We start from the raw sequence: 19,853 nt of genomic DNA, 5'->3' as shown, positions 1-19,853 counted from the left end.
ATTTCTCCAGAGGTCATTTTTCTTTAAATATTAGAACCAATGTGCTGTGCTGTGGGTAAAAAAAATCCATTTTTAGCTCTGAATTTCTGTATGACCTTGGACAAGTCATCTACCTCTGCAAGCCTTTATCCTACTAGGCCCCAGCTCTGGTAAAATGGGGGCAAAACTGCCAATTTCCAGTGTTCTTCCTCCCAAATGTGCTCCATCTATAACCTATATTAGATATCTTACTGTCTCAAGGAGTGAGAAGGGGAGGAAAGGAGAAAGGAGAGGCAAGAAGGATGGGAGCAACAGAATTTGGCACTCCAAAATTAAAGAAAAGTTTAAAATTATTTTAACATGTAATTGGAGAAAAATTATTTTTAAAGAGGAATGAATGTACTCATATCACTCCCCCAACTATTTTCATATTCTCTAGCCCACTCCCCATCTTATCTCCTTGGTATCTAATGATTCCATTGTTTCTTCTACCTCCCCCAGAAGGAAAGAGAAAATATAAAGCAGGCAAGAGCAGCACTGTAGTCTGTGCCATCAGCCCAACGCCTCTCACTCAGTCATGTGTTTGCAGTCCAGGCTGTTTCACCTTTGGAGAGAAGCCCAGGCCTCAAAGGAAGCCTGACACATTATTTTTTTAAAACAGCTTAATCCAGCCAGCAATAAGTATTTATATCACTTAAAGGATGGTATAGCATTTTACCTTATTAATTCATTTATTATTATTCCCATTTTAAAGATGAGGAAACTGACATCTAACAATTATATCTGGTTTTCTGGGGAATATACAAACCAGCTACCATTGGTAAGAGCATTTTGTGCCCTGGAGGGGAAGCAGAAATGAATTCCTTTTTGTCCTTTTAAAGTTTTCATATAGAAAAAAACCCCTGACCTTCTTTCTATAGTGGAAATTTAGAAAGACATAGGAACTGATAGAAAACTCTAGGAGACCATTAAAAGTATTTTCTCTTTACTGTGTCTGTGTACTTCTGTCTCCAATTCTTGCTTTCAGGCCTTTTAAGTTGGATAAGCTAAGGTCTTAAACAGGTTTCCCATTCCATCCAGGGCCAAATCCAATCATCTTGATCTATATCTGGCCACTAGACCCAGATGGCTTTGGAGGGAAAAGTGAGGCAGGCGACCTTGCACAGCCCTCTTTCACTTAAATCCAATTCACTTGTATGTCATGACATTACCTTCCTGATGTCATGATCCTTTTCAAGAACAAAGGACTAATAACAACTCTTTCCATGCTAATGTACTGTCTCTATCTGTCTCACCAACCTGCCCTTCCCCTTCTGTGAGTCCCCACAAGATCAATTAGCAATTTTTCTGCAGATGCTGATGTTGGGGAGATTTATTACTAAAACCAAAGGATCTGGAATTAAGCTTTGGAATGGATGTTGGAAGCCATCTTGTCCTGTTTCTTATCAAATGCGCCCCTAAAGATCAACCATTCCAGCTTCTGTCTATGCACTTCCAGTGACAACAAAATATTCAATTCCATCGACAAACTTAATTTAATGAAACATTTTTTTTCAATGGGATTGCATAGAGGAGTGACAGGGACTTTGGAGGTCATCTGGTTTCCCCTCTCCTTTTTGCAGATGAGGAAGTTGAGGCATCAAAGCTGTTTAACTCATATTCAACTCTAGGTTCTTATTCTTTTCACTGTACCATGCTTCTCTTGGTTGTCCCATAATTTTTCCTTAAATGTGTTCATAATTTAGGAGAAAGCAAGTTCTAGACACATCTCATAGGTCTTATTCTTGGATCTGTTAGTGTGTGTGTCTTATAAAAATTGTCAAGGACTTTTTCAGAATAATACACTGTCGTTTTTGAGCCTAGGAGCAGGGAAGACATTCTGGTGATAAGAACATGGATCACCAGCTCTAATATAAAAGGGATGGATAAGATGTCAACTTTGGATGGCAGGGAAGGTAGTGTTACAAGGACACCTTCCAGATGGGTGACAATGGCTTATGGCAAGAGATACCCCAAGAAGAAAGTGAATTCCTTGAAGGCAGGGTCTGCTTCATTTCTTTTTCTTTTTTGCTTTTTTATCTGTATTCCCAGTGACTACATAGTGCCTGGCATATATTATGAGTGAAACAGTAATTACTTCCTGAATTGAATTGAAAAGCAATAGTAGTCAGATTCAGAGAGGGAGTCATGGTTATAGGAATCAGTCCACCAGCTGCTAAAAACCCAGCTGTTAACCTCCCCCTCTATTTTTTTTTATTTTCTTGAGGGAGGACCCAAGTCTGTGTAACTCCCTATACACTTCCAGCCCCACGTCATGAGCAATTTGTCTTTCAGTGAATCTTCATTGTTGATTTCTAATATCCCTTTCAGAGCTAAACCCTATGATAGAAGGATAGGATGTAAAAAGATGGACTCTTTGAAGAAAGAGGAGCAAGAGGATTTAAATATTCAAAAGAAATTACATTTCTAATAATTTAATTCTGTTATCAACTTCAATAACTCTTTGCATGAAGTGTCAGTCTCATCTGATGAAATATAACTATTATTTCTTTCTTGAGTTGGGTGTATGCACACTGTTTTATTTGAAGAAGGAGCTCTTCTGTCCTGGAGATCAAGCTGCAAAGCCTATGGCAGCAAGTGGATGCTTTTCATGATTAGGAGCAAGAAGGGAGGAAGAAGGCAACCTCTAATAGACTCTCTTACAAAATACTCCATCTCTCTTTCTTCCCTTACTCCCATGAGAAGGTCACTAATGCTCCCAAGGCAATCTGCCTCCTTATTCCAAATTGTCATCAGGAACTAGATAGGCCAATCCAGGACAGAGCAGGGAGGGGAAGAGGTGGGAAAAGGTCTCACAATCTCAGCTCTCATAAGCCTAGTCCAATCTCCTGAAGTCACCTGCTTAGGGGTATGTTTTTCTAATCTCTCTGAGTGAGAATTTATAGACTAGAAGATGAGAAAAGACCCTTAGCAGCAATTACAGAACTAATAACATTAAGTCTTAAACAGATGATTATAGGCCCACATCTGTTATTAGTTGTGACAGCTAAGTTGAATGGAGGGAACCATGAATTTTGGTGCATATGAAAAATAACTAAAGCAATTTCAAACAGCTTGGTCTCTGAGGCACTGTACAAGTGTCAGGCTCAAATCTCTACTTTAGTGTTGTTGTGGAGAGCACCCAGAGAGTCAGTAAGTATTTATTAAAGGCCTACTATGTGCCAGGCACAGTTCTAAGTGTTGGGGAAACAAATAAAGGAAAAACCACATGTCTATTCTCAAGGAGAATGTACTAAGTATAAACAAGTTCTATACAGGCTTAATTGGAGTAGATAATCTGAGAGGAAAAGCACTAAAAGGACTGGAAAAAGCATCTTGAAGCCCTGCCACTCGGAGAGGAGGGGAAACATACTGAGAGAAAGTTAGATAATGTAAAAACAAAAGTGATCAATGAAAAAAAAATTTAAGGTAAACTCATGAATAAGGATTGTTTGTTGTATTTATATAACCAGTGCCCAGCACATAGTAGGTGCTTACTAAGTACTTGTTGATTGATTGATTAGTAGAGCTATAAAAAGATACTGAAGGGATCATCACATCCCAATAGTGCTGGTGTGCCAGCTATTAAGTGAGGCAGACAGTAGGAAAAAAAGACAGAATAACTTGGGTCTGATCAACCCTCTTCTTGAGGTCCTGTCTTCTGTTTGGGGGGAGGAGGGAATAGGTCGCATCCTCAATTGCTAATGCCAACCCAGGATGGCATAGCCCAAGGTTAAAGCAGGAATAAGCTCAAGGAAAGGGATGTTTTGGCTCCTTCTATCCCAGCTCTCAGGGAATCCTTAAAGAATGGGCTCCTACTTCGGTGCAGGCTTAATATAAAGACATAAGTGGCAAGAAAATGAAATTAGGAGCATTGGAGGAGAGGATAGAATTGTGCTTTCTTACAGGCTACCAAAAAAAACCCTCCTCTCTCCCTGTAACCTGTGTTCCTGGGACAAAATGCCTGGAGTGTGGAGGAGGAAGGGGAATGAATGGCTGTGAATTCTGTGAAGAATTGGCCAGTCTGAGACTTCTAGAATTTTTGGGTAAATTGGTTGTCTTTTATTCCAACTTAACATACAATTAGAAAGGGTATAGTGATAACATGACTTCAAAAATTTCACTACATTAGGACAAAAATGTCCCTACATTAAGCAGGAAGAGAATTCAGAAGAATACCTCTGTACCCTCCAAAATACCTACAGAGATACAAGAGAAAGGCACCCCAGGGAAGGATAGGTATGGGGAGAATAGAGATAGGTAAGTGATAAGCAGAGAATGAGGAAGGGGAATAGGAAGTGGAAAGAGAGAGGAAATGCATCTAGGAGTAACTATTAAGGCAGCCACAAAGAACAGATTTGTTGCTATAGCAATGCCCTCTTGCATGGAATAAAGAAATAAATTATTGATTGTGAATGTCACTTCTTCCCACTCTCCACTAGTGTCTCAGTGGAACAGAAAGGTTCAACAAACATCCTTCTCTGCCTGAGCCCAAGAACTGCCTAAGACCCCTCAGCCTTCTTTGTGGATTCTGAGTCAACACAATAGGCTAAAATGAGCGATGGGTTTAGACATAGGAAATATGGATTTGAATTCTAGCTCTGAGACATTTCTAGCTATGTGACCACAGACACTTTAGATTAAAAAAACTGTGAGATTCCCTAAAGGGTCAGCTCAGGAGTCACCTCCTCCCAAAGACCTTCCCATGGTATAATGGAAGAAGTACTAGCTCTCAAGCCAGAGGACCCGTGTTCATCACCTCCGTGGGTCTCAGTTTCCTCATATGTAAAATAAGGAAGTTGAACTAGATGACTTCTTAGGTTCCTTCAAGATCTAAGATCTTATGATGTCTCCAATATTCAATGTTTTCCCCCTACTGGAAAAAGTTCATATTTACTAGTTAGTGTATATGTTGTATCCTACCACCACCACTGCCCGAGAATATAAGCTCCTTGAAGTTAAGCACTGCTCTGTTTTGGTTTTTATATCTCTAAAAGTGAATGTTGCAAAATTACAAAGAATAAGCATGGACTCCAAGAAAAGATATGAGAGGACATCCCCACCCGTTCCTTTGAAATGAATGGGGGAGAGAGTCAAGTGGTGTGGAATACTGCATGTATTTTTTTTTCTTTTTTTAATAAAAAAATTCTTTCTTATATGGAAAGGGAGAAAGTAAAACAAAAAAAAGCAATGAACATGTATTTTTAAAAAAACTATATTGTACATTAAGGATTCCAATCAAGGATTCCAAATAGCATTATCACAATAGTGCAAGAAATATTTTGGTTCCCTAGGCACTTCTTCAATTAGCTCCAGTGGAGTAAAGGAGAAAAGATGACGAACAAGAGAAAGATTAAAGACCAGAGTTCAGCTCATTGAAGAAGCTGAATGGGAACATGAGTGTTGGAACTCACAGGGGGTTCAAGTCTGTCCTTTCTTTCACACCAACCTGACTAGATACCTATGAAAAGTCCCCCAGCCTAGAAAGCTCCATTTCCCTACTTAAGATAATATGAGGCTGAATGAACACATACAGCAACTGTGGGAAGTAAAAGAGTCAGCCAACATCTCAGACCAAAGGGGAAAAAGTCTGAAAAGATCCATTCTAAAGAACAGGGAACATATGTCTTACAGAAGGGACTAATGAGTCCCTTGACAGGTGACCAGACAGTCAAAAGCTAAGCTCTCCATTAGGTATGAAACTCAAACTTGGTGAGGTTGAAAGACTTTGATGAGGTTGCACACTCACGGGAAACCTTCCCAAGCTTCCTAGCTGATGGCCCAGTTTGGCCATCAAATACAACTCCTGTCATTCAGAGTCTAGTCTTATCCTAATCTATCTATTTTAGTTATGTATCTTAAGTCTCCATGTATTCTTTCTGCTCCCATGAAGCTGGTACACTCATTACTCATTGACATGTCTTGTCACTTCAAGGCACTTTCCTTTTTTAGATGACTTCCTCCTCAGCTTTGTCTATCTCAATCTTACCTTCTACCCTGCACAATTCACAGTCACAGTTTCTATGATGAGAACAGCCCAAAGTTATTTCTCCAACCTCTGACCTATAGCATCTACAAGTGTTCCTCATTTAGAATTTTATTATATACTGGCATATCGCCTACTTGTCTTAACTCCCCAATAGATTATGATCCTCTTGAGGGCAAGGATTATAGATTCATACTTGTTTTGTATCCTTCATGAAACTTTCAAGGACCTAATAAATTGACTGATTAAAACCAATGTTGATCATTTCTTCCTCCTCCTCTCAGGAACTAATCACATGAGTAAGTAGGGATCCAAGTTCCTCACCTCTGCCCCAAATACTTTTATATCTCAGTCCCAGCAACAATTTTTTCTCTTAGCCTTAATCTCTTAAGGGCTCCCAAACTATTTGGCCTGATTTTTGTCTACGCCAATAAGCATATGTCCAGAGTTGAGGAATTGGCCAGAAATTTTGAGTTTAATTCCAAGGAACCCTCTATACAATAACCACATGTTTTCTCCTATCACCTTCCTAGATCTTGAGTTTAATTGTATTCAATGGATAGAAAGCAGGTCAAGAAGTCCTGAGTTTGAAATTAGCTTCAGACACTTATTAGATGTGTGACTTTAGCTATCAATTAATCTTTTTCTGTAAAATTAAGATAATAAAAGCACAAATTTTGCAGGATTTTGTGAGAATCAAATGAGATAACAGTTGTAAAATGCTCATCAAAATGCCTGATACACAATAGGTGCTTTATACATGCTTATTCTATCCTTCCCCCATCTATCAAAACCCTCTATAGTTTGGATCCATTCTACTCATTTAACTTGACAATTCAAGCATTGCCTACCATGCATACCTCCACTCCAATTGGACCACTCTCTTTCTTATTTTTCCCTTACATGCTAATCTCATTTCTGTTTCTATGACTTTACTCACTATTTCCCACTAATTTCCTGTGTGAAAAATAGATCCTCTTCATTTCCACTTGTTAAGATATCTGCAATTCCAGCAATATTGCTTACTTCTTAAAAAATATTCAGAACAATTTCTGATCACATTAATTTCTCTCCCTTTTGACTTGTCTGTGTCAATTTTCTGTTGCTACAATACTGATTTGTGATCATTGACAATGTAGCACTTGGCTAAATAGTGGTATTATATTTTGTTTTTGTAATGGTTACATCTGAAAAGTCTATCTCCTCAACGAGATTGCAGGTTTGAGAACAAGGCTTAACAATGTTCTTTTATCTACTACAGCACCAGACAGAGTTAGAGAGGAAGGGGGAGTTTAGAAGCTTTAGGCTCAAACCCTGCCTTGGATTTTTCCAAGCTGAGTGACCCTGGACAAGTGACTTAATCTCTTTGTATCCTAACTTTCTATTACCATATAGACTGCATATAATATATCCCTAAACAGATCTTGAGAGTGAATTAATTAAATAGGCTGCTGGTCACTTTACTATGCGGTTTAGATTAGATTACTTGGTTTTCAAGTACCTTATGATTTTTTACCCAGGGAGCTCTGCTCTTCCCTACATTCATATACACATTCACCTTTCCCTTACTAATTTTCTTGGTACTAAAACTACATTCCCTTAATCCAAGACTGGTAAAAGGATCAAAAATCTGCTGCTAAAATGGGGTACTGCACATGCAGGTAATTAAGAGATGACTCTAGTCACAGGAGAGTTCTTTTTCCTAACAAGTACAACAATCAAAGGGTTAACTACCACCTTGTGCTCAGGAAACAACTAGCCAGCCCAGGTTCCCCCCTCCCTTCCAGCTACAACATCTGCTGGGAATCAATATGCTTTCACCCACAGTAGGTAATTAGAGCAGATTAGAGGATTTCTTTAGGTCAGAGGAGGCCAACCAGCAGGGCTCCATTGTCACCCAGCTAGTTCACAGGTGCTGAAATCCCTGCTCTCTCTATACCCTTCTACATATACCTTTTAAGTTCATGGACTTTCAGGTCTACTGAGGCAGGCATTCTACTCTCTTGATGTGAGTATAAATAAATAAAGTTTAGTTAAATCAAAAAGAAAATAGGTGAAAGTTCCCAACATGGTACAATTCACATGGGTGACTAGATGGTGCAGTGGGTAAAATTCAGTGGGCCTAGAGAGAAAGGTTTGAATTCAAATCTAATCTTAGACATTTACTAGCTATGTGATCCTAGGTTAGTCACATCTTCTGCCTCAATTTCCTCAACTATAAGATGGGAGTTGTTGTGAAGATTAAATGAGATAATGAAATAATATTTGTGCTTAGCACAGTGCCTGGCACAGACTAGTAGCTACACAAATGTGTATTTCCTTCCCCTTCATGAGTTCCTAGCAACAATCTTAACTAGCAGTCTCAGAGATAATTGAGTTTTATGGCCTTCACTGAAAGACCTGGGAATAGGACAAGGAGGAGGACCCATAAAAATATGAGCAGGGTAGCAGATGTGTATTATGGTTAGTTTAATGGTCCAATCTGGGTTTAAGAGGAGTCTGGTCTGGGACAAGAAAAAACTCTTACATGGAAGGGAAAATCAAAGAAAATTCCCCATGATTAAATCCAAGCCCTTTGGGGACTCTTCCCTCTTTCCAGTTCTTTTTACTATGGCCAAGACCAAGATTTTCTTCTCTGCTAGATCACCAGGAGTGCTGCTAGAGGGTCCCAGATGAGTTAGGGAGCCAGACAGGAAGGTCCTGCCCCTGAGGAGTATAGGCAAGAAACTCATTAGCACCACAGCACACCAGCTGCCTCATACTCACATCCATCAGGGAAATCCTTTCCCACCACTGAGAAAGAATAGCCCAAGAGTCTTAGAAACTCATCCCAACATGTCTAGATAGACAATGAGCCAGTGAAAGGGAGATAGAGTTCCCACCTTCCCCTGCCATCTTGGTCCTGCTTCCCTAGAGAGGGAGATAGGGAAGAGGGGAATCCCTGGGAGACAAAAATGGGGCACAGTACAGTCAAAAGTGTGTCTTTTCCTAACATGTTTAGATAGACAATGAGCCAGTGATAGGGAGAGAGAACAGGGGAATCCCCAGCGAGGTGAAAATGGGGGACAGTACAACCAAAAGTGGACTGGGTTCAAATTTAGGTTCTGTTACTTCCTATGTCACCTTGGACAAGTCAATTAACTTCTCTAAGTCTTGGCTGCTCATCTATAAATTGAGAGAATTGAACTAGATAATCTCTAAGTTATCTTCCACCTCAAAATCTATGATTTTGTTTCTCTGTATAATGTGTATGCACACACACATACATAAAGCAAAAGCAAATCCTTCTCCTAAATAGGATAATTCAATGAACTGGTCTGGGGATCTAAATTTGGTGTTTAAATGATGTTCTACCTAAAGTAAAGCTAAATATATATTTACTTAGTGCCTTTCATATGTGAGACTTATAAGCTGTGAGTTGATCACCATAGACTAGAACGAGATCCAGGGTAAGGGGAAAAAATTAGCTTCTATTCTCTGAGAGTTCTAGATCTAATGGAGTAAAGGAACATAGGAATCTGGAAGTTCTCAGCTCTTGTGGGGGAAACACAACCTATATTCTTAAATAGATGGAGATATTAAACGATGGAAATAGTAAAAAGTAAGATCCCTAAAGGAAGAGGTTATTTCCTTTTGTCTTCATCTTTACTTATCAAGTGTTTAACACAGCACCTGGTACACAACAGGTACTTAATAAATGCTGAATGTTAATTTTATGACATTGTCCCTGACTTGGAAAAGCTGCTTCCAGTCTAGAGATTCTATCCCACTCCCATCATCATTCATACAAAAGTCCCAAAGTTCAAAGGTGAGGTATAAAAATATGAAGCTAATTAAGATTATTAGGAACATAAATCAAATGATTTGTTTCTTGAATCTGTGGAAGATGGTTTAATCCTAGACCAATTTTTTTTCAACACCAGTAGGTTGTGGGACATCTTTCCCCATGGAAAGTGACTGCTCAGAAATAACAAGCTCATTTCATAATCATCATCTAGGAAAAGTAATGTTATTAGGAAGATAAATATATTAGGGAGTTTGGAAATCTTATATAATATACTAAAATCAAACCTAAGTTTTGACCTATCTGCATTATTTCTCCTATTAATGTAGAGATAATCAGGAAGTGACTGTATAATGACCAGCCATGATTCCAGAAGACCAGTGATGAAGCCCCCACCTCCTGATGGAGAGGATGGACTCTGTGCTAAATGAAACACATTTTTAGAACTTGGATAATGCAGCAATTTATTTCTTCTGAATTGTATATTCATTAAAAGGGTTTTATTTTTATTTGTCTATTTTTCTCTTAAATGGAAAGGCAGTGACTTGGTAGGTAGGCAAACTAGATTGTTATTTGTTGAAAATAATTAAAAAACAAATACAAAAAGTGATTATATATTCACAGAAAGTCCTGAAACCCAGCATGTAAGGAGATAGAAATTCATGCTACACAAGATAGAAGGGATTTTGGGTTAAATCTAGGGCTGAGTATCTTACCTCTAAATTCCAAGGTCCTAGCACCAAATCACTTTGGTCCTGAGGAATTCCTCCATTTAACCCTCAATGACCATAATTCTAATACTATAGAAGACAGTTATTCAACTATACTGAGGGTGAATTCTGTGGGTGGAAATGTCTTTTTCTGATAGTGAGCATGAGCTCAGATTGGACAAATGAAATCTGAAAGCACACTGCTAGGGAGATACCTTGTCCATGATGTGTGATCAATTATATTCAATCTCTAGCAAAATTCTTCTGGATCTATAAAGACAAAAAGGACCAAGTTCAAATTTTGAGGATGGAGTAATAAGCTGAAAGAATGAATAGGTCTCCTCCCCATGGGGCTTAAGAGTCCCACTCTGCTCCTGACTACTGTATAAAGTCTCAGGTGTTATTTAGGCCCTTCTGTGGATTTCCATTTTCTTATTTGTACAAAAAAAGTATACCATCCATGTCTTTCCCTTCTTCCTAAGGATGCTAAGAAAAATAAATATGGCATCACATGAGAATGTGCTTTGAGTTCTTGAAGCAAGAATCTAGAGAGGAAATTCAAGTGAGTGTTCTCTTCCTACTGTACCACCCAGCAGCTGTTAAAGCACATGTCAAGTGTAAAGTCATTGAGAAAGGAAAATGGAATAAGGCAGGTGAACAGATATGGAAAACTGTTCTTAGATTCTAAACTCTTTGAAAGCAGATACCATATCTTATTCATTTTTATATCTCCTAGAGTTCATCCACTAGTGTCCAGGCCATGAAGAACAATAAATGTCACAGAATTTAGAATTGGAAGGGCCTTGGAAATCATCTAGATAACAGTAATAGGTAACAAGTATTTATTAAATGCTTACTATGTCCTGGGTCCTATGCTAAGCACTAGGGATACAAATACTAGCAAAAAGAAAGACAATCCCTGCCCACAAAGAAGCCTATACTCTAACAACAACAACAAAAACATAAAAAGGTGAAAAAGCTTGTATAAGGAGCGGGGGTGGGGGCAAAATCCAAAGAAAGACTGAAGCACAACTTTGAGGGAACTGAAGCATGGCTAGCCTGGCCATGTCCTCAAAATGGAGGCCCAGGATGGAACTCATCAATGGGCGAAGGGGGCTGCCATAGTAGAGAAATGGTGAGAGAGAAGGTCCTACATACTGGGGAATGTTCCAGAGTAAAAAAGTGATGGAATTAAGGTAACATAGTCTGGAGATAGTCAGAAGCAAAGCTGAAAAAAGAATCTAGTCTGGTACTCAGAAAACCTACCATTTTGCCCAAGATTTACAAGGAGAGTAAGACCTAAGTTTAGGATTCAGGTCTTCTGATTGAAATTCCAGGCCTTGCCATTGACCTTTCTCTCCTAACTAGTGATTGTGCCATATATAGCTGATCCAAACCACCTGATGATGCTTCACTATCATTTTCCTATTTTGCCCTAGAAACACAATCAAATGAACACCACAATTTCTATTAATCATTTGCCCCCTGGCCCCACTTACTATCCCTATAAAGATTTAAAGAAAAACTGCCTCCCATGGCTACCATTTCCCTATCTATTTTATCTTTTCCAGTTTCTTGGGAATAAGAACAGTTTCTTTTTTAAGATTTGTAATGGCAGTGCTTAGCATTTTAAATCTATTTATTCTTTCAACTTCAGGTTCCCAACTGCTCCACACTATCATCTCAAGAATAATGAATCACTTGCCCTAAGGTCACTGCAGGAAGGTTGTGACAATGTTGGGACTTGAACAACATGTACCAGGAATTTTTTCTCTTTGTGGCTCTTCAATCCTCGACAATTTAATTTGAACTAGTCTCAGGAAAGGTACCAAAAGGTATAGCTGTTCCCCACCCTCATCTGGATGGCTTTTAGGACAAACAGAACATGGTGGGGAAGGAAAGAGAGTGCAACTGGTCACCTTTAGGAATTGGGCTTCTTCTTCACTTCCAGAGGCACCAATGACTCCAGCCCTCCAAGCATAGCCACATACCCCAAGAGGGGTGGAATTATACAATGATTCAGACATGTAAATAGACATACACACAGACCCCAACTGGTCTCCCTGGGGATGAGCCCAGCCCCTCAACTCTCCAGAGCATTATATTTCATTCTGACTATCTATCTTAACTTCAGCATTTTACACAATGCAGGTTGCTTAATAAATAATGCCTGCCAGGGTATTATCTCTGATTAGTCAGCTAATTAGCAGTTGGGGCAAGAGTGATAATGGACATTTTACTGCTTGATTGCTGGAGGAGGGTTGGGAAGCTTCCTGATGCAAGGACTGAAAAAAATGGAGCTCTGGATGTCCATGGAGTCAGTGTAAGATGAGGTAAGACCTCATTCTGTTCAGTATTATCTCCTTTTCTTATATCAAATCCTGCCAGCAATGCTCAATTAAACAAGCATTTATTAAGTATCTGCGGGATACAGAGAACATACTAAATATCTTTTTAGTAAAGATACAAAGTTTAACTAAGACAGGCTCTTAGAGAGTTTAGTGAGGAGATATGTTATTCAAGTAACTAATACAAAACATGATAAATGTATTTTAAAAGTATAAAGCGGCATATAAGGTCTAAAAAGACCTCATTCATATGAGCAGGAAAGACTTCCTGGAAGAGGTAGTGCCTAAAATAGGCTTTAAAGGATAAATAGAAATTGAATAGACAGATAAAATGTGCTCCATGAATAGCTAACAGGGAGAACAAAGACACAGAAGAAAGATTGAAATAGTTACAAGAAGTAAGGAGTTCCACAAAACAGATGAGAGAAATCTGACTGTACTTAGATAGGGTCACTTTTCCAGGATTAACAAAACCTTTGCAAATCTGTAAATAGATGAAGAAACACTGAAATGAATAAGAAAGGAAGAGGATGGTTGCTGAAGCAAGATGTAAGAAGAGAAAAAGGTACAGTGCAAGGATTATGGAACATCACTTCTGTTTTTCTTTTCTAGGCTCCCTTCCACGTCATGACTTTCCTCAACACAGTTTCGATCTATCATAGGTTGGTATAAGAAATCAGAAGGGAATTTTTCAGAAGCCACAGATGATAAACAAAGTCCAGCAGATGACACAGGAAAAGTTGAGAAATGCAAAAATGCAAAAAATATGTATAATATCAACATAGTTTATTCTATACTACCAAAATAATTTAGAATTCTTCTTTTGTATGAAGAGAAAGGCAAAACATTTTATATGGATTTTCGAGATCTTATGGGGGCACCATGTCCCTAGTCCCCATGATGGGGAAGGGATAACATACTATCAGCCTGGAATTAGCCTCTCTGAGGGTTGGGGAAGGAAGCGGTGGTATGCTTTGAGAATCATGACTGCTTCCAAATAAATTTAAAAAAAAAAGCTAATCAAAGAACACATAACAGGAACAACATATGCAGTCAGGAAGCAAACTGGCTGTAGAATCTGGGGCAAGTTATTTGACCGCTTAATTCTAGAATCTATTCAGCTCTTTAAGGCCACCAGCTATAGAAAAGGTACCAGTCTGCATTTCCTTACCTGAAAGTTCCCTATCTCAATAGAATTATAAGTTCAGTCTCTCTCCCCTTTGATATTTACAAAAACCTTTCCATAAATTATCTTGTTGGAATTTCTTAGCACTCTTTTGAAGTATTATTGCTTCCATTTTACAGACCCAGATTTCAGAAAGGTTAAGTGACTTGTTCCCGGTCATATAGCCAGTGGATATCAGAGGCAAAATTCAAATCCAGGTCACTTCTGCCTTTAAGACCAGCACTCTTTCTACTACCCCATATAACCTCAACATGAGCATGAGACAAGTAAATCCCACCAGTTTCTAAACACTGTTTTCCCTCTGTATCTCATTTTTTGATTCATGCTCCTCTTAATGTCATAGGTGTTAATAATGAAATTGAATAATCTCTTTTCCTAAAAGGACTGTTCAAATCCATAGAAAGAAACAGATGGACTCTGTGGTTAATAGCTTTTTTGGAGAATTATACTGTCACCTGTTTTGGGGTAAGAGCTTACTTCTTTCTATACTGAAGGTTCCAAATGAAATTGTAGTCTCCTGGTAAGGACAGAGCAGAAGATCAAGCATTTGGGCTTGGAAGAGGAGATAGAGGCTGTAACAAATGCAGAAGAGCCATTTTGATATATGGAAGCTGGTTAGGAAGAAAAGAGAAAGCTGGAGGAAGTCTCTGGATGGGGCCCCGTCCTCTCCAGTTTTGTGACTTTTTTGCTTTCACAGTCAAAGTGAAAGGAAAATAGTAAGAGAAAAGGCAGGTTATATTACACTGGGGGAAAAACAAGGGGCTGGGTAAGTACCCCAATTGGTATGGGATCCTTGAATCCCTGCTTTTCTCCCTCCATAAAAAAGGATGAATAATCAAATAATCCCATAAAAAAGGTGCCCTACAGATTACAGATTACAAAAACAGCCTTACAAAACCGCCATGAGGCAAAGTGAAGTGGAAAGCTAACTTTAGATACAGAAACAGTTAGACTCAAATCCCCCCTCTCACACAATGGCTATGAGACCCTGGGTAAGTCACAACCTCTCAGTTTCCCCAAACTCTCCAAGATCAAGATAAACTGCAAAATAGTTGTTAATCTATGCTGGTAGAAAGGGTTTTTCATGGAGTTTCCTACCACAATTAGTTTACAGGGAGGAAAAACTTGAGGTAGATTTTACAATTATTAGTCATACCAATTTTTGTATTTGTTAAATGCTTGCTTGCTATATGCAAAGTAAATAGAAAAGCAAATCAGTTCTCACTCTCAAGAAACTCATATTCTACAAGAGTTCTAGAAGGTTTGCTCTTTAAGGTTTCACCCAAAGGATCATGGAGCTCTTCATTGAATGACAGCTGGGGTAAGTAGGATTAGTGGCACTGGGCTACAAGTTCAGAGAGAGTCAATAATGTGTCCACTTTCTCAAGATAGTAAATATTGGGTCTAGGTCATCTCTTTGTTCCAAACACAATTCTCTATTTACTCCCTCTTTCCCCCATAAGTGTCTTGAAAACTACCATGCTCTGAATGCCTTGGATCATTCATTTAGAATTAGAAAAAATGTCAGGTCATGTAGTTCAACCCCCTAATTTTAGTAATGAGGGATGAGATCTTAGAGAAATTGTTCCTTGACTAAGGTCTTCTCTAAGCCTCAGCATTCTCCACTAAATGAGGGGTTTGGATTAGATGATCATGATCCTTCCAGGGTTCTAAGACATACAAACTCCTCATTATCAGAGAGCTTCTCTTTTTGGGAATGGTTAGCTAACATTGTTGTTGTTCTGAAGAAGGCCCAAACTGCTATTTTTCCCAATATGGCTGTGGTCATGAGGACCTTTGTTGGCAACTTCAAATCCAGAAGACTGTCAAAGCAAATCATGACCAGAGGACCTCACACTGGTCTTCTTGTGTTTCTTTACACTGTATGTTCCCCATGCTTGAAATGAACTCCATCTTTACCTCTGCCTCAACTCAAATGTCATCTCTTACATGAAATTCTCCCTGTCTATCTGTCTCTGTGTCTCTCTATTTCTCTCTCCCTATCTGTCTTTCTGTCTGTCTGTCTGTCTGTCTCTCTCTCTCTCTCTATATATATATATATACACATAAACATACTTATCCACATATATATACATATATACATGTGTATATATATATATATATATACTACATAGACAATTATATATACATACACATACATATGTAATGTGTCTATATACATTTTTATAATATATGTTGTATATACACATATACACTTATGTGTGTAGATGTCTTCTCCAATAGAATGTAAACTCAACGAGGGCAGGTAGTTTTGTTTTTGCCAAGCACAACACCTGGCACAAAATAACTGTTTAATAAATGTTAACTGATCAGAATGGTTTGCACTGAATTGTGCTTATCTTAAGAAAAGGTCCAGATGGAAACACAAAGCTTCCTCTGAAAAGTTTGACATTCTCAGTTCTTCCTTTAGCACCCCTAGAACTTCTCTTAGGCCAGAGGTTAGGTTGGTATCAACTGTATTTAGATAATATCCTGAAGATCTAGCCAGCATAGAATAATCAATAAATAAGTGACTCCCCAGCTCATGGTCAATGGGGAAAGAAAATTGATTCCTAGGCTTGCTTGACAACTGAATCCTATGCCTCTTGACATCAGAACTTGGAACAGATTCCACTGGGCTTATAGTTGTAGTGAAGGTCATGTGTTATATAATGTCCTAGGGCTACCTGACCTGGAATACATCATTCTAGAGGATAGGGAGCCCCTCTATTCACTCAGGAATGCAGTACTTAACTCTTATTTTTGTTTTTTGTTACACTTTGAGTTCTAAGTTGTCTCCCTCTCTCTCTTTCTACTGTGTATTAGAAAAGACAACATCTGATATATATATGGAACCATACAATACATATTTCCACATTTCAGTTCTTTCTCTAGAGATGGATGGCATTTTCTTTCATAAATCTTTTATGACTGATATGAATGATCCCATTACACAGAATAGCTCAGCCATTTACAGTTGCAACAATATTGCTGTTACTGTATACAGCATTCTTTTGGATCTGCTCATTTCACTCTCCATTATTTCATGCAACTCTTTCCATGTTTTTTTCCCTAAACTTGTTCATCATGTCTTACAACACAAAACTATTCCATCACAATCATATATCATAACTTATTCAAGCCATTCCCCAGCTAATAGGTTTTTCATCAATTTCTAATTAGTTGACACTACAAAGAGAGCTGTCATAAATACTTTAGAACATATCAGTTTCCTTTCCTTTCCCCCCAATCACTTTGGGAAACAGACTGATAGTGGTATAGTTGAAATAAAGGGTATATACATAGTTTTAGAATTTTTTGGGCATGGTTACAAACTGTTCTCCAAAATGTTTGGGTCAATTCATAATTCTACCAACAGTGTGTTAGTGTCCCAGTTTTTCCACATGCCTTTCATCATTGGCCATCTCCCCCTTTTATCATTTTAGCTAATCTGATAGGTATGGGATGGTATCTCAGAGTTCTTTTAATTTACATTTTTCTGATCAATAATGATTTAGAGCATTTTTTCATATTATTTTAAATAGCTTTATTTTCTTCTTCCAAAAACTGCCTATTTGTATTCTTTGACCATTTATCAATTGAGGAATGGTTCATTTTTATAAATTTGACTCAATTCTCTAAGTATTTGAGATAGGGGCCTTTATCCAAGAAACTAACTATAAAAATTTCCCCTAATTTTTGGTTTTCTTTCTAATCTTGGCTTCATTGTATGCATTTTTAGAAAAAAAAAGTCCTTCTTGGAAATGGACCCATATGTGCAAAAATGTTTGTGGCAGCCTTTTTTGTAGTGCCTAGAAACTGGAAATTGAGTGGATGTCCATCAATTGGAGAATGGCTGAAAAAGTTATGGTATATGAATGTTATGGAATATTATTGTCCTGTAAGAAATGACTAGTAGCAGAATTATTTCAGAGAGGTCTTACATGAATTGATGCTAAGTAAAATGAGCAGAACCAGGAGATCATTATACACTTCAACAACAATACTATATAAAGATCAATTCTGATGGACATGGCTCTCTTCAACAATGAGATAATACAAATCAGTTCCAACTGTTCAATAATGAAGAGAACCAGCTACACCCAGTGAAGGAACTATGGGAAATGAGTGTGGTCCACAGCATAGCATTTCTACTCCTTCTGTTATTGTCTGCTTACATTTTTGTTTTCCTTCTCAGGTTATTTTCACATTATTTCTAAATCCAATTTTTCTTGTGCAGCAAGATAAATGTATAAATATGTATAAATATATTGTACTTAACATATACTTTAACATATTTAACATGTATGGGACTACTATCTAGGGAAGGGAGTGGGGGAAAGGAAGGGAAAAGTTGGAACAGAAGGTTTTGCAAGGGTCAATGTTGAAAAATTACCCATGCATATATCTTTTAAATAAAAAGTTATAATAACAATAAAAAATAAAAAAGCCCTTCTTAATATAATCAAAATCCATTTCACATCCCACAATATTTTCTGTCTCTTGTTTATTCATAAATCTTTTGTCCATAAATCTGATAGCTAATATGTTCCATCGTTCCTTTAATTTACTTATGGTACCTCCCTTATGTCTAGGTCATGTATTCATTTTGACCTTATCTTTGTAAATGGTATAAGGTGCTGGTCTATACTTAGTTTCTGCTAGAGTGATTTCCAGTTTTCCCAGCAATTTTTACCAAGTAGTGAGTTCTTATCCCAAAATCTTAGATCTTTACATTTATCAAACATGAGGTAATAACTACAGCCATTTACTACTGTGTATTCTCTACCTATTCTATTCCACTGATCCACTGTTCTATTTCTTACCTAGTACCAGATAGATTTAATAATTACTCCCTTATCATACAGTTTAAGATTTGGAAATGGAAATTACTTCCTTTACATTTTTTACACTTAACTTTTAATTGCTTTATTCTTAATTAGTGCCCATCTGAGACCTAAAATAGAAGGTCTGGGAGGTATATTGAAATTTGCTGGAACTCCAGAGAAGGCAGCAGTGAATGTAGAAAATAGCACTAATAAAAATACATGGTTTTTTCTCTAGATTTATATTCTGTTTATTTGTAGTCAACAAAAATTACTAAACTTATAATTTAAAGAAACTTTTTTAGAAAATAATACTTCAAAATAAAAACAATCACTAGATTTGAAATCAAAAGATTTATATTTGAATCCAACTCAAGCTCTACCTCTGAAAATTTTTCTCTGAGTATTTCAGTCAATGATACTCTTTCCTTGCCCAAATTCCAATAGTTCTCATATCATTATGATTTTAGACACTACTCATCAGCTATTTTGTATTGCTTGCTATCTCTGTGAAATAAAAACTAGACAATAAACTTCTTGAAAGCAGGGACTACATTTTATTCTGCTTTATATCACTAATACTGAACAGGGTGCTTAATTTTTAGAATTTTTACCCCTTCCCCCACCAAATGAGTTCAAATTCATTTGCCTCTACTAACTATGATGGCTAACATTTACATAGTACTTTGAAGCTTGCAAAACATTTTGCAAACATCTCATTTGATCAACAAGCTTGTGAGATAGGTATAATTATTATCCTTACTTTAGACAAAAGGAAACTTAAGTTCCAAGTAATATGCCCATGATTACACACATGAAAGGCAGGATTTGAACCTCGGTGCTCCTGGCTTTAAGTCCCATGCTTCCTCAGTTACACTAAATCTATAATTTGAATTTATCCTTTTCTTTTTCTATAAATCAGAACAGCATGTGCCATCCTCCATTCCACAAAGGTCTTTCCTACATCTTCTTCTTTTCTTTCTTTATACCACTTC

At 37.7% G+C, this 19,853-nt stretch overlaps 1 protein-coding gene across 2 annotated transcripts in view; it reads right to left on the bottom strand.

Annotated features, from left to right (window-relative positions):
- Nucleotides 1-19,853, bottom strand: part of NFASC (neurofascin) — a 237,865-nt gene that overhangs the window by 197,505 nt on the left and 20,507 nt on the right. The gene's annotated exons all lie outside the window — the stretch shown is intronic.

Source organism: Sminthopsis crassicaudata, chromosome 4 (genome assembly GCF_048593235.1).
Source record: "Sminthopsis crassicaudata isolate SCR6 chromosome 4, ASM4859323v1, whole genome shotgun sequence".
Lineage (NCBI taxonomy): Eukaryota > Metazoa > Chordata > Mammalia > Dasyuromorphia > Dasyuridae > Sminthopsis > Sminthopsis crassicaudata.
The sequence above is the reverse complement of the archived record's forward strand: the minus strand, read 5'-3'. Positions and strand labels throughout refer to the sequence as shown.